Here is a 15000-nt window from a genome sequence, read left to right as displayed (position 1 = left end):
TTCGCTCGCAGCTACTCAGGGAATCCCGGTTGGTTTCTTCTCCTCCCCTTATTAATATGCTTAAATTCTGGGGGTTGTCTCACATCACTTGAGGCCTACAACAAAATCAGTCACATTCCATTCGTTTCGAACCCGGGGCATAGCGAACCGATATATACGCAACAACACTTCACACACACACACACACGGATTGGGCAATTTACGGTCATTTTTGAATCAACGATGGCCCCCCCGAGCACGTTGTCCGAATATCACTCCAATAAGGACAACGAGTTCCGCTCGGCATCGTTTTGATTCGATCTCTCAACAACAACTCCCGGTCGACTTGGTCGACTTGGACCCACGATGTCTCCCCCCGAGCATGTCGAGCCAACTGCACCACTATTGTATTGGACAACATGTTCCCCTCGGGCATCGATGGGTTAATCATGCACCACTATTATAAAACCCTTTGACGTTTTCCCCCAAGCACGTTGATCCAGTATTACGACGGATACGGTCAACGAATTCTTGGACATCAAAGAGGTTTTCGATTGAATTTCCCCATGTTTCACAACGTACTCTTAGCGGTATCCTACGATACGTCTCACTCTATTTGTGTGTGTGCGCGTTTACGTGCGTGCGATTTATGCGGTTCACCCCTTTACTTTCAGCGCCCTGCGGTCCCAACAAAGGTCCCGAGCACGCCATTATGCACAGTGTGGAAGCGTGTTTCCCCCACGACACTAGACGGGCTGCTCGCCATAGTGTTCTATTGTGGCACGCTCCACCCTGAAGTTTGGTTTGTTGTATATCAAGGAATTGATAGGCACTCAAGAATGTGTGCATCGGCCGGGTTTAATCGTCCGACGCGCAATATGCGTTCAACTTATCGGTGTTCATGTGTCCTGCAGTTCACATTGTGACGCGCATTTAGCTGCGGTCTTCATCGATCCATGAGCCGAGTGATCCCCTGCCTAGGGTTTTATAGTAAGGTTCCCAATGTAACACAATCCCGGTGGTACGTCCAAAGACTAACTTTCTGACTAAGTTGTCTTTATTACCCAATAGTCCCAGGCCTTGTGACTTGTGGCTCATGTCTACGCCCATGGCCACCATTCGCTAAGATAGTTTTGAAGTCACTTTGAAGGCCCAGGAACAACTCTCTTAGCACATCGGTTAACCTGGCGCCGCAGTCAACTCATGTGCTTGGATCGGATCGAGCTATTGAGTATTGGGCCTGCATACTCGCTCATCCGTATCCTTTGCGTACCGCCCCATGGCCCTTGTATGTCTGCACCACAGTTCCTGTTCGTTCCGTGCCTATGGCCGGATACGTATTGCACATCGGTATACCTGTCGCTACTCAGGCAACTCGTGTGCGTGGATTGGATCGAGAACATGGTGTGTGCCCCATGTTATAATTGATAGTCCATATCCACTTTATAGGTTAAAGTCATAAGTTGTGATTGCACAACCATTCTTCATAAGAGTTTAATCACTCTTCAACTAACTTTCGTTCTGGTGTCTTGGTATCAAATCGCGTAAGACACAAGATTCTACTGGCCAAATAGAATCTAGCACATTGGTTAACCTGGCGCCGCAGTCAACTCATGTGCTTGGATCGGATCGAGCTATTGAGTATTGGGCCTGCATACTCGCTCATCCGTATCCTTTGCGTACCGCCCCATGGCCCCGTCCTTAGAGTTAATGACTAGTAGGCTTAACTCTTTGTATGTCTGCACCACAGTTCCCGTTCGTTCCGTGCCGTGGCCGGATACGTATTGCACATCGGTATACCTGTCGCTACTCAGGCAACTCGTGTGCGTGGATTGGATCGAGCTCATGGGGTGTGTAGAGATTCCATGTTATAATTGCAAGTCCATATCCACTTTATAGGTTAAAGTCATAAGTTGTGATTGCACAACCATACTTCATAAGAGTTTAATAACTCTTCAACTAACTTTCGTTCTGGTGTCTTGGTATCAAATCGCATAAGACACAAGATTCTACTGGCCAAATAGAATCTAGCACATTGGTTAACCTGGCGCCGCAGTCAACTCATGTGCTTGGATCGGATCGAGCTATTGAGTATTGGGCCTGCATACTCGCTCATCCGTATCCTTTGCGTACCGCCCCATGGCCCCGTCCTTAGAGTTAATGACTAATAGGCTTAACTCTTGTTTGTCTGCACCACAGTTCCCGTTCGTTCCGTGCCGTAGCCGGATACGTATTGCACAGTAGTAGACACCGTAATCTGACGTATCTAACACACCACTATTGTAACTCGTCGTCCAAGGACCTTTCAAGTGCCTGATGGCCAGGAGAGCTCTTACACGGCACGGAGACACAGTGATGCTCGCCCATCAAAGTGTACAACGATCGAGTTTGCTTAAGTGTCTGGGTACCTACACACCAGACACAATGCAATGGCCATGGATCCACACAAGGCACATCACATGCAGAAAGCTTCACCAGATTATGACACATACCACACTCTTGTAACTCGTCGTCGAAGGGGCGTTCAAAGTGCCTTACGGCTAGGGGAGATCTAGCACGGCACGGAGACACAGTGATGGTTGCTCATCAAAGTGTACAACGATCGAGTTTGCTTTCCGCGCAAGCGTTCTAAGTGTCTGGGTACCTACACACCAGACACAATGCAATGGCCACGGATCCACACAAGGCACATCACATGCAGAAAGCTTCACCAGATTCTGACACATACCACACTCTTGTAACTCGTCGTCGAAGGGGCGTTCAAAGTGCCTTACGGCTAGGGGGGATCTAGCACGGCACGGAGACACAGTGATGGTCACCCATCAAAGTGTACAACGATCGAGTTTGCTTTCCGCGCAAGCGTTCTAAGTGTCTGGGTATCTAAGCACCAGACACAATGCAATGGCCACGGATCCACACAAGGCACATCACATGCAGAAAGCTTCACCAGATTCTGACACATACCACACACATGCAACTCGTCGTCGAAGGGGCGTTCAAGTGCCTTACGGCTAGGGGAGATCTAGCTCGGCACGGAGACACAGTGATGGTCACCCATCAAAGTGTACAACGAACGAGTTGGCTTTCAACAAATTCTGACACATAGCAAGCGAGCGACCGAGCTACACCGAAGGCAGCCCATGGTTGGTCACTCGCGGACGATCATCAGTAATGATCCTTCCGCAGGTTCACCTACGGAAACCTTGTTACGACTTTTACTTCCTCTAAATCATCAAGTTCGGTCAACTTCAGCCATGCCAGCTGCAGCTCACGAAGGAACCGCGGAAGGTAAGCCTCCAGAAACCTCACTAAATAATCCATCGGTAGTAGCGACGGGCGGTGTGTACAAAGGGCAGGGACGTAATCAGCACTAGCTAATGACTAGTGCTTACTAGAAATTCCAGGTTCATGGGGACCGTTGCAGTCCCCAATCCCGACTAGATGGGCATTTTAGTGATTTCCCGTTCCTCTCGGAATGGGGGCGCCTATTGGCGAGAACACGCTGCGACCCACATTGTAGCACGCGTGCAGCCCAGAACATCTAAGGGCATCACGGACCTGTTATCGCTCATTCTCAGCTTGCTAAACACAAGTTGTCCCGCTAAGCAGGGCAAACGTAGCCGACGACCGCCCGTGAAGGCGCCGCCCGGCTGTAACGTCAGGTGCGCCCGGAGGCGCACTGCTGACAGCGTTCTAGTTAGCATGTTTGAGTCACGTTCGTTATCGGAATTAACCAGACAAATCATTCCACGAACTAAGAACGGCCATGCACCACTACCCTTAAATTTGAGAAAGAGCTATCAATCTGTCTTACCTCGATAAGTTTGGACCTGGTAAATTTTCCCGTGTTGAGTCAAATTAAGCCGCAAGCTCCACTTCTTGTGGTGCCCTTCCGTCAATTCCTTTAAGTTTCAACTTTGCAACCATACTTCCCCCGGAACCCGATTTTGGTTTCCCGGAAGCGACTGAGAGCACCGAATAGGGGTAGCGTCTCCCAATTGCTAATTGGCATCGTTTACGGTTAGAACTAGGGCGGTATCTAATCGCCTTCGATCCTCTAACTTTCGTTCTTGATTAAAGAAAGCATCCATGGCAAACGCTTTCGCTTCAGTTGGTCCTACGACGGTCTACGAATTTCACCTCTCGCGCCGTAATACCAATGCCCCCAACTACTTCTGTTAATCATTACCTCTAGGTTTCTGACAAACCAACGAAATCGTATAAACCGAGGTCATATTCCATTATTCCATGCAAGATTATTCTCGGCCAACGCCAACCCCACGGGGGGGCCGGACGCTTTGTCTTAGCCTGCTTTGAGCACTCTAATTTGTTCAAGGTAAATGTGAGTATCTTGAGCACCATGAGGAGCCCGTGCCGGAGTTAACCGGTAGCACGGTACTCGTTCACAGAGTAACGCCCAAGTACACCATTGTGAGTCGCAGCCGTGAGCGCGCGCACGAACGGCCCCGGCGTGTAACCGGGCGCCCGTGGCGGTCACGTGTCTGGACGGGCAATCAACTTCGAACGTTTTAACCGCAACAACTTTAATATACGCTAGTGGAGCTGGAATTACCGCGGCTGCTGGCACCAGACTTGCCCTCCACTTGATCCTTGTTGAAGGATTTATACTCAACTCATTCCAATTATGGACCATCGTTAGAGAGGTCCATATTGTTATTTCTCGTCACTACCTCCCCGTACTGGGATTGGGTAATTTACGCGCCTGCTGCCTTCCTTGGATGTGGTAGCCATTTCTCAGGCTCCCTCTCCGGAATCGAACCCTGATTCCCCGTTACCCGTCGCAACCATGGTAGTCCTCTACACTACCATCAATAGTTGATAGGGCAGACATTTGAAAGATCTGTCGTCAGTCGACAAGCGACCATACGATCTGCGTCCTTATCCAGACTTCAACTCAAGCCGCCCGGAGGCGATTGGTTTAACTAATAAGTGCACCAGTTCAGCTACCCGCGAGGGCAACAGTCCCGGCATGTTGCATGTATTAGCTCTGGATTTTCCACAGTTATCCAAGTAACTAGTGGTAGGATGATCTTGTGAATTATAGCTGTTATACTGAGCCTTATGCGGTTTCACATTCATTTATGTTTGTACTTAGACATGCATGGCTTAACCTTTGAGACAAGCGTATATTACTGGTAGGATCAACCAGAATTCGTTCCACTACAGACACACACTCGCTTAGTGGGAAATAAATTTCCACACAACTCTCTCTCTCTAGAACCATATGGAATGGCTCTTTGGTGTTGGGTAAGGCACCAATTTGTTGGGGTGTAACGGTCACCACCAACTTTAAGTTTGTTAGGGCACAACGGAAACCACTAACTAAACTTTAGGAAACTAAATTTCCTCACACATTATCTCTCACCATATTAGCACTAGGTGCTATCCACGATTGTACAACGTTTCAACTCTTGAATCGACCGTAGGGCCGCGGAATTGCTTCCGGGCCCCTATTCTCGCTATTAATTGTTCATCTCTTTCAATACATCGAGTTCGTTCCATTGGGTAGTTCGCATGGCGAACGTTTTGATGCAGCCCCCTGGGGGACCACGGCACTTTACACCGGGTATGGTGTATGCGCAACCTACAGATAACAATAAACCCCTTATGCGTGTGTAAACCGATGTTGGGCTGCTCAACATCTTTCATGGTTACATCACTTGCACCAGAACCCATGGTGCCGATTTGGTAATATGTTGTACATTTACACTCAAGATGTACGCTTCGGCCCCTTATTCAGGGGCTCAAGCTATTACCAGCAAGAACAATCCTCATCCAGACTTGAACTCGAAACACCCGGAGGCGAACGGTTTAACTAATAAGTGCACCAGTCTTGAATCCATGCGTCGGTGGAAACAATGCCGGCGTGTTGCATGTATTAGCTCTGAACTTAGCGAGTGATTGCCTTGCAGCTGTCATACTGAGCGTAGAGCGTGATTATCGCTCACTTGAACCATGTTGAATGGCTCTTTGGTGTAGGGTAAGGCACCAATTTGTTGGGGCACAACGAAACCACCAACTTAAGACTTGCTTATAGGCATTTCAACGTTTTCAACTCTTAAATCGACCGTGTTTCATTATCATCTCTTCTTCTTATTAAATGCATCGAGTTCGTTCCATTGGGTAGTTCGCGTGGCGAACGGTTTGATGCAGCCCCCCGGGGGGGACCACGGCACTTTACACCGGGCATGGTGTATGCGCAACCTACAGATCACCAATATATTTGTGATCGATAATGCACACTTCTTACACGACTGACCAGTCGACAGCGCTGCCTTCCTATTATGCGTGTGTAAACCGATGTTGGGCTGCTCAACATCTTTCACGGTTACATCACTTGCACCCGAACCCATGGTGCCGATTTGGTAATATGTTGTACATGGTCTCAAGATGTACGCTTCGACCCCTTATTCAGGGGCTCAAGCTATTACCAGCAAGAACAATCCTCATCCAGACTTGAACTCGAAACACCCGGAGGCGAACGGTTTAACTAATAAGTGCACCAGTCTTGAATCCATGCGTCGGTGGAAACAATGCCGGCATGTTGCATGTATTAGCTCTGAACATAGCGAGTGATTGCCTTGTAGCTGTCGAACTGAGCGTAGAATGTGATTATCGCTCACTTGAAAGGGTCAAGCCCTTTCGAGTCGTCCGGTTTTTACGCCAGACGACTCGGTTCACCATCTTTCGGGATACAAGTTGACTAAGTGGTACCACTACACTTATCAACTTTCGATTTGGTAATCCTCATCCAGCTTCCTTTCTGGAGGTCCCGAGGATTACCAATTGGGCTGTCATACTGAGCTCATATATTGGAGATCGATAATGCACACTTCTTACACGACTGACCAGTCGACAGCGCTGCCTTCCTATTATGCGTGTGTAAACCGATGTTGGGCTGCTCAACATCTTTCACGGTTACATCACTTGCACCAGAACCCACGGTGCCGATTTGGTAATATGTTGTACATTTACTCAAGATGTACGCTTCGGCCCCTTATTCAGGGGCTCAAGCTATTACCAGCAAGAACAATCCTCATCCAGACTTGAACTCGAAACACCCGGAGGCGAACGGTTTAACTAATAAGTGCACCAGTCTTGAATCCATGCGTCGGTGGAAACAATGCCGGCGTGTTGCATGTATTAGCTCTGAACTTAGCGAGTGATTGCCTTGCAGCTGTCGAACTGAGCGTAGAGCGTGATTATCGCTCACTTGAACCATGTTGAATGGCTCTTTGGTGTAGGGTAAGGCACCAATTTGTTGGGGCGTAACGGTCACCACCAACTTAAGACTTGCTTATAGGCATTTCAACGTTTTCAACTCTTAAATCGACCGTGTTTCATTATCATCTCTTCTTCTTATTAAATGCATCGAGTTCGTTCCATTGGGTAGTTCGCGTGGCGAACGGTTTGATGCAGCCCCCCGGGGGGGACCACGGCACTTTACACCGGGCATGGTGTATGCGCAACCTACAGATCACCAATATATTTGTGATCGATAATGCACACTTCTTACACGACTGACCAGTCGACAGCGCTGCCTTCCTATTATGCGTGTGTAAACCGATGTTGGGCTGCTCAACATCTTTCACGGTTACATCACTTGCACCCGAACCCATGGTGCCGATTTGGTAATATGTTGTACATGGTCTCAAGATGTACGCTTCGACCCCTTAAGGGCTCAAGCTATTACCAGCAAGATCAATCCTCATCCAGACTTGAACTCGAAACACCCGGAGGCGAACGGTTTAACTAATAAGTGCACCAGTCTTGAATCCATGCGTCGGTGGAAACAATGCCGGCATGTTGCATGTATTAGCTCTGAACATAGCGAGTGATTGCCTTGTAGCTGTCGAACTGAGCGTAGAATGTGATTATCGCTCACTTGAAAGGGTCAAGCCCTTTCGAGTCGTCCGGTTTTTACGCCAGACGACTCGGTTCACCATCTTTCGGGAAGGGACCGTCTCGGTCGCAAGCTGCTCCGGTCCCCAAACAACCTGCGACAAATGATAGGAAATGCCGACATCAATACGTGTTCAGTTTGGTTTATCGCTCATAGGTCTTTTTGACCATCGATCCCTGATTATAACTCTCAATTAAACAGTCAGGAGAGTAAGGCATGCCCATCGATATCTCATCGACAGGCGATACCGCAAGAACGGCCAACGACACATCAGGTGATCGATTATTGCTACGACTTTTGCTTAATCGTTTCCACTCCTTAGAGAAAGAAACCCCCGGGGACCGTCTCGGTCGCAAGCTGCTCCGGTCCCTAAACAACCTGCGACAAATGATAGGAAATGCCGACATCAATATGTGTTCAGTTTGGTTTATCGCTCATTGGTCTGTTTGACCATCGATCCCTGATTAAACTCTCAGTAATCCAGTCGGGAGAGTAAGGCATGCCCATCGATATCTCATCGACAGGCGATACCGCTTGAACGGCCAACGACACATCAGAGGATCGTATCTTGCTACAACTTTTGCTTAATCGTTTCTTCTCCTTGGAGAAAGAAACCCCCGGGGACCGTCTCGGCCGCAAGCTGCTCCGGTCCCTAAACAACCTGCGGCATCAAATGATAGGAAAAGCCGACATCAATACGTGATCAGTTTGGTTTATCGCTCATTGGTCTTGTTTGACCATCGATCCCTGATTAATACTCTCAATTAGAAGGTCGGTAGAGTAAGGCATGCCCATCGATATCTCATCGACAGGCGATACCGCATGAACGGCCAACGACACATCAGAGGATCGTATCTTGCTACAACTCTTGCTTAATAGTTTCCACTCCTTGGAGAAAGAAACCCCCGGGGACCGTCTCGGCCGCAAGTTGCTCCGGTCCCTAAACAACCTGCGGCATCAAATGATAGGAAAAGCCGACATCAATACGTGTTCAGTTTGGTTTATCGCTCATAGGTCTGTTTGACCATCGATCCTAGAATTCAACTTTCGAGTAAGGCATGCCCGTCGATATCTCATCGATAGGCGATACCGGTAGAACGGCCAACGACACACATCTAGGATCGCATTTACTCTTCCTTGGATGGATAACCAATACCCTAGGACCGTTTCATCGCGAGCTGCTCCGGTCCTCAAACAACTCGCGAACCACCGATAGGATGATATTAGGAATGGCCGACTTTCATCCTTTAACTCTCAGTTCTGCTTACCAAAACATAGGTACTTGGACCTTAAAGACCACTATATGTTCCCCGATCGGGGGCAATCGGAACGTCTATCCATCATCAACATCGTTTCACTCATTCCGAACCACCAAATTGGACAGACAGTACCATATTCACCAACCGATTGCTTCAACTTCGCAAACTGTATGGTAAGTTCTACTAATTTCACATCTTACCATCGACTAATAGTGCATAAATCCACTTGGAAATCACTTTTCCTTGGTCCTCGGACCTTCTACGACAACGTCCAACAAATATCCGAAGTCGTTTCCCAACTTAGACCAAGCATTTCGTATCTTTACTTCTAATCGATTTTTTCTCGCATAATTGACGATCAAAATCTAAAAACCACATTTTGAGCCAGAAGCAGTCGTCCGATCGTCCTGGGGGTAGTCTCAATCGATTTAGAAGGGTCCAATTCATAAAGATACATACTCAGTCAAAATCATGCTTCTGGCTCACCTACCCCCTATATAGTAAACGAAAGCGTACAGGCGTGGAAAACGTGCCATTTTTCTCCATCACGGACTTTTTTTTTCTCGTTGCACCGACTCTAGTAAAAAAGTGAAATTTTTTACTAGTTACCAACTTTTGCAAATTATCATCGGATATCACTTTTCATGGTCTATAGTAAGTTCTTATCACGTTTTAGTAGTTTTTGAAAAAAAAATTCTTTTGAACTTTTCATAATTTTGCAAAACCAAAACTTTTTAGGCGGTTTTTTGTATGGAGCGTTACTAGACTAGGGGTCACTTTTTGACCAAAAAACCACTATATATCATTCGAAAGGTAATTTCAAGGGCTACAAAAAATTGTTCTACGACACCCCCTTCCGACGTCTAGTATTCGAGTTATTGGCCAAAAACCATTACTTGAGCGATTTTTCGTTCAGGGTACCCGACTCTAGTAAAAAAGTGAAATTTTTCTCGATTGACCAAGTGTTGCAAATGATCATCGGATTTCACTTTTTATGGTCTATAGTGAGTTCTGATCACGATTTGGTACTTTTTGAAAAAATTTTTTTGACGCACTTTTCAAAATTTTGCAAAACCAAATCTTTTTAGGCGGTTTTGTGTATGGAGCGTTACTAGTCTCGGGGTCACTTTTTGACCAAAAACCACTATATATCATTCGAAAGGTAATTTCAAGGGCTACAAAAAATTGTTCTACGGCACCCCCCTCCGACGTCTAGTATTCGAGTTATTGGCCAAAAACCGCAACTATAGCGGTTTTTCGTACAGGGTACCCGACTCTAGTAAAATGATGCGATTTTTACTAGTCTAGGAACTTTTTGGTCAAAAAATCAAGTATATGTCATTCGATAGATAATTTCAAGGGCTACCAAAAATTGTTCTACGGCACCCCCCTGCGACGTCTAGTATTCGAGTTATTAGCCAAAAACCGCAACTTAAGCGGTTTTTCGTCCAGGGTACCCGACTCTAGTAAAATGATGCGATTTTTACTAGTCTAGGGAACTTTTTGGCCAAAAATCAAGTATATGTCATTCGATAGATAATTTCAAGGGCTACCAAAAATTGTTCCACGACACCCCCCTGCGACGTCTAGTATTCGAGTTATTAGCCAAAAACCGCTATAATTGCGGTTTTTCGTCCAGGGTACCCGACTCTAGTAAAATGATGCGATTTTTACTAGTCTAGGGAACTTTTTGGCCAAAAATCAAGTATATGTCATTCGATAGATAATTTCAAGGGCTACCAAAAATTGTTCCACGACACCCCCCTGCGACGTCTAGTATTCGAGTTATTAGCCAAAAACCGCAATTATAGCGGTTTTTCGTCCAGGGTACCCGACTCTAGTAAAATGATGCGATTTTTACTAGTCTAGGGAACTTTTTTGCCAAAAAATCAAGTATATGTCATTCGATAGATAATTTCAAGGGCTACCAAAAATTGTTCTAAGACACCCCCCTGCGACGTCTAGTATTCGAGTTATGGGCCAAAAACCATTCATACTTGAGCATTTTGCTCATTTTGCCTGTACGGGTACCGAGGACTAGTAAAATCAGGCCAATTTTACTAGAGTAGGGGTCCTTTTTGGTCAAAAAAACAACTTTTGCTCGTTCGATAGGGAATCGATAGGGCAACAAAAAATCGTTCTACGACCCCCCCTTCCGATGTCTAGTATTCGAGTTATGGGCCAAAAACAGTTTATAGTTAATTTTTCACTCGATTTTACACCAAGTATCGCACATTACTCCGGTTCTATACATTGGATCGTCAATCTTTAAGATTTTATGGGTAGTTCCAACTGTTTGCTGCATTTCATCCATACATCACCAACCGATTCAATGTCTGTGCTAGAAGTTATTAGAGGAATAAAAAAATTTACCCTTGGCTTTGGACCGTACAAGTTTACCCATTTTTGGCCCGTATTTGCACCATAGCTCCGCCGGTATCCAAGATATCGCCACACTTTCTTCTGGCCATGGGTAGATGGCACTTGTGGCTAGATTTCTTCCATGCACCACTAATCGCTACCATGTCTGTGGCCGGAGCTATTCACGAAAGCGCCTCGCGCACTTGGTCGGATTTTTGGTCCAACTTGCACCATTTTTGGCCCATATTTGCCCCATAGCTCCGCCGGTATCCAAGATATGGCCACACTTTCTTCTGGCCATGGGTAGATGGCACTTGTGGCTAGATTTCTTCCATGCACCACTAATCGCTACCATGTCTGTGGCCGGAGCTATTCGACGAACAACCATCGCATTTACCTAGGTACTTTTTCGGATTTTTGGTCCAACTTGTACCATTTTTGGCCCATATTTGCCCCATAGCTCCGCCGGTATCCAAGATATGGCCACACTTTCTTCTGGCCATGGGTAGATGGCACTTGTGGCTAGATTTCTTCCATGCACCACTAATCGCTACCATGTCTGTGGCCGGAGCTATTCAAGAAAGCGCCTCGCGCACTTGGTCGGATTTTTGGTCCAACTAGCACCATTTTTGGCCCATATTTGCCCCATAGCTTCGCCGGTATCCAAGATATGGCCACACTTTCTTCTGGCCATGGGTAGATGGCACTTGTGGCTAGATTTCTTCCATGCACCACTAATCGCTACCATGTCTGTGGCCGGAGCTATTCACGAAAGCGCCTTGCGCACTTGGTCGGATTTTTGGTCCACCTGGCACCATTTTTGGCCCATATTTGTCCCATAGCTCCGCCGGTATCCAAGATAGCGCCACACTTTCTTCTGGCCATGGGTAGATGGCACTTGTGGCTAGATTTCTTCCATGCACCACTAATCGCTACCATGTCTGTGGCCGGAGCTATTCACGAAAGCGCCTAGCGCACTTGGTCGGATTTTTGGTCCAACTTCACCATTTTTGGCCCATATTTGCCCCATAGCTCCGCCGGTATCCAAGATATGGCCACACTTTCTTCTGGCCATGGCTAGATGGCACTTGTGGCTAGATTTCTTCCATGCACCACTAATCGCTACCATGTCTGTGACCGGAGCTATTCGACGAACAACCATCGCATTTACCTAGGTACTTTTTCGGATTTTTGGTCCAACTTGCACCATTTTTGGCCCATATTTGCCCCATAGCTCCGCCGGTATCCAAGATATCGCAACACTTTCTTCTGGCCATGTGTAGATGGCACTTGTGGCTAGATTTCTTCCATGCACCACTAATCGCTACCATGTCTGTGGCCGGAGCTATTCGACGAACAACCATCGCATTTACCTAGGTACTTTTTCGGATTTTTGGTCCAACTTGCACCATTTTTGGCCCGTATTTGCCCCATAGCTCCGCCGGTATCCAAGATATGGCCACACTTTCTTCTGGCCATGGGTAGATGGCACTTGTGGCTAGATTTCTTCCATGCACCACTAATCGCTACCATGTCTGTGGCCGGAGCTATTCACGAAAGCGCCTCGCGCACTTGGTCGGATTTTTGGTCCAACTTGCACCATTTTTGGCCCATATTTGCCCCATAGCTCCGCCGGTATCCAAGATATGGCCACACTTTCTTCTGGCCATGGGTAGATGGCACTTGTGGCTAGATTTCTTCCATGCACCACTAATCGCTACCATGTCTGTGGCCGGAGCTATTCGACGAACAACCATCGCATTCACCTTCTCGTTGCACTTCTTCGGGAATTTGGTGCAACCAAGTTTTCACTATAACTTGGTCATTTTCCGTCCATCGGACATGCGGTTTTGGGTGTCGATACTTGACACCGCACGCTACAATATGTTCCTCCACGACCATGTGGTCCGATGCTTCCAACAGGAGCTATTCGAGGATTACCGATTTTTCACCATTAAAAATGCTCAATTTTGCACCAACTTTTGCCTATAACTCAGGCTGTATCGATCGGATCTTCAATCTTGAAAAAGTTTTGGATAGGTGGCATCAAATGCTACATTTCGTTCTTCCACGTCAACTTTGTCCGATGTCTAGCAAAAAAGTTATTCGCGAACCAAGTCCAGAACCCATGCAATGGCTGCCCACATTGCATACATCACGGCGGTTAACTCTCGTTACTCTATACCGAGGACTTGGTACATTTTCAGGCATTCGTTGCTACTTCTCGGTTCATGATATTCGTTTACGGTCTTCACTAGGGCATTTGGTGCTCCTTATCGGTTCATGATATTCGTTTACGGTCTTCACTAGGGCATTTGGTGCTCCTTATCGGTTCATGATATTCGTTTACGGTCTTCACTAGGGCATTTGGTGCTCCTTATCGGTTCATGATATTCGTTTACGGTCTTCACTAGGGCATTTGGTGCTCCTTCTCGGTTCATGATATTCGTTTACGGTCTTCACTAGGGCATTTGGTACTGGGCTTCCCACTTTCTACTGATCGATCCATACTCACTTGCGTGCACCTAGCCTAGGAAGGTTTCCTATGGCTTCCCATCTTTCTACTGATCGATCCATACTCACTTGCGTGCACCTAGCCTAGGAAGGTTTCCTTGGGCTTCCCATCTTTCTACTGATCGATCCATACTCACTTGCGTGCACCTAGCCTAGGAAGGTTTCCTATGGCTTCCCATCTTTCTACTGATCGATCCATACTCACTTGCGTGCACCTAGCCTAGGAAGGTTTCCTATGGCTTCCCATCTTTCTACTGATCGATCCATACTCACTTGCGTGCACCTAGCCTAGGAAGGTTTCCTATGGCTTCCCATCTTTCTACTGATCGATCCATACTCACTTGCGTGCACCTAGCCTAGGAAGGTTTCCTATGGCTTCCCATCTTTCTACTGATCGATCCATACTCACTTGCGTGCACCTAGCCTAGGAAGGTTTCCCTTCGGCTTCCCATCTTTCTACTGATCGATCCATACTCACTTGCGTGCACCTAGCCTAGGAAGGTTTCCCTTCGGCTTCCCATCTTTCTACTGATCGATCCATACTCACTTGCGTGCACCTAGCCTAGGAAGGTTTCCTATGGCTTCCCATCTTTCTACTGATCGATCCATACTCACTTGCGTGCACCTAGCCTAGGAAGGTTTCCTATGGCTTCCCATCTTTCTACTGATCGATCCATACTCACTTGCGTGCACCTAGCCTAGGAAGGTTTCCTATGGCTTCCCATCTTTCTACTGATCGATCCATACTCACTTGCGTGCACCTAGCCTAGGAAGGTTTCCTATGGCTTCCCATCTTTCTACTGATCGATCCATACTCACTTGCGTGCACCTAGCCTAGGAAGGTTTCCTATGGCTTCCCATCTTTCTACTGATCGATCCATACTCACTTGCGTGCACCTAGCCTAGGAAGGTTTCCTATGGCTTCCCATCTTTCTACTGATCGATCCATACTCACTTGCGTGC

At 47.1% G+C, this 15000-nt stretch overlaps 1 non-coding gene and 1 pseudogene across 1 annotated transcript; both read right to left on the bottom strand.

Moving 5' to 3' along the window:
- The window catches only part of LOC125773443 (large subunit ribosomal RNA), a 3595-nt pseudogene extending 3498 nt beyond the window's left edge, over window positions 1–97 (bottom strand).
- Window positions 98–806: 709 nt separating this feature from the next.
- On the bottom strand, window positions 807–964 carry LOC125773420 (5.8S ribosomal RNA). The gene has a single exon (XR_007420091.1). It is a non-coding gene; the product is annotated as a 5.8S ribosomal RNA (ribosomal RNA).
- Between the last annotated feature and the right edge of the window lie 14036 nt (window positions 965–15000).

This window comes from Anopheles funestus (genome assembly GCF_943734845.2).
Source record: "Anopheles funestus chromosome X unlocalized genomic scaffold, idAnoFuneDA-416_04 X_unloc_33, whole genome shotgun sequence".
In the NCBI taxonomy this organism is placed as follows: Eukaryota; Metazoa; Arthropoda; class Insecta; order Diptera; family Culicidae; genus Anopheles; species Anopheles funestus.
This window is presented reverse-complemented; position numbering and strand designations above follow the sequence as displayed.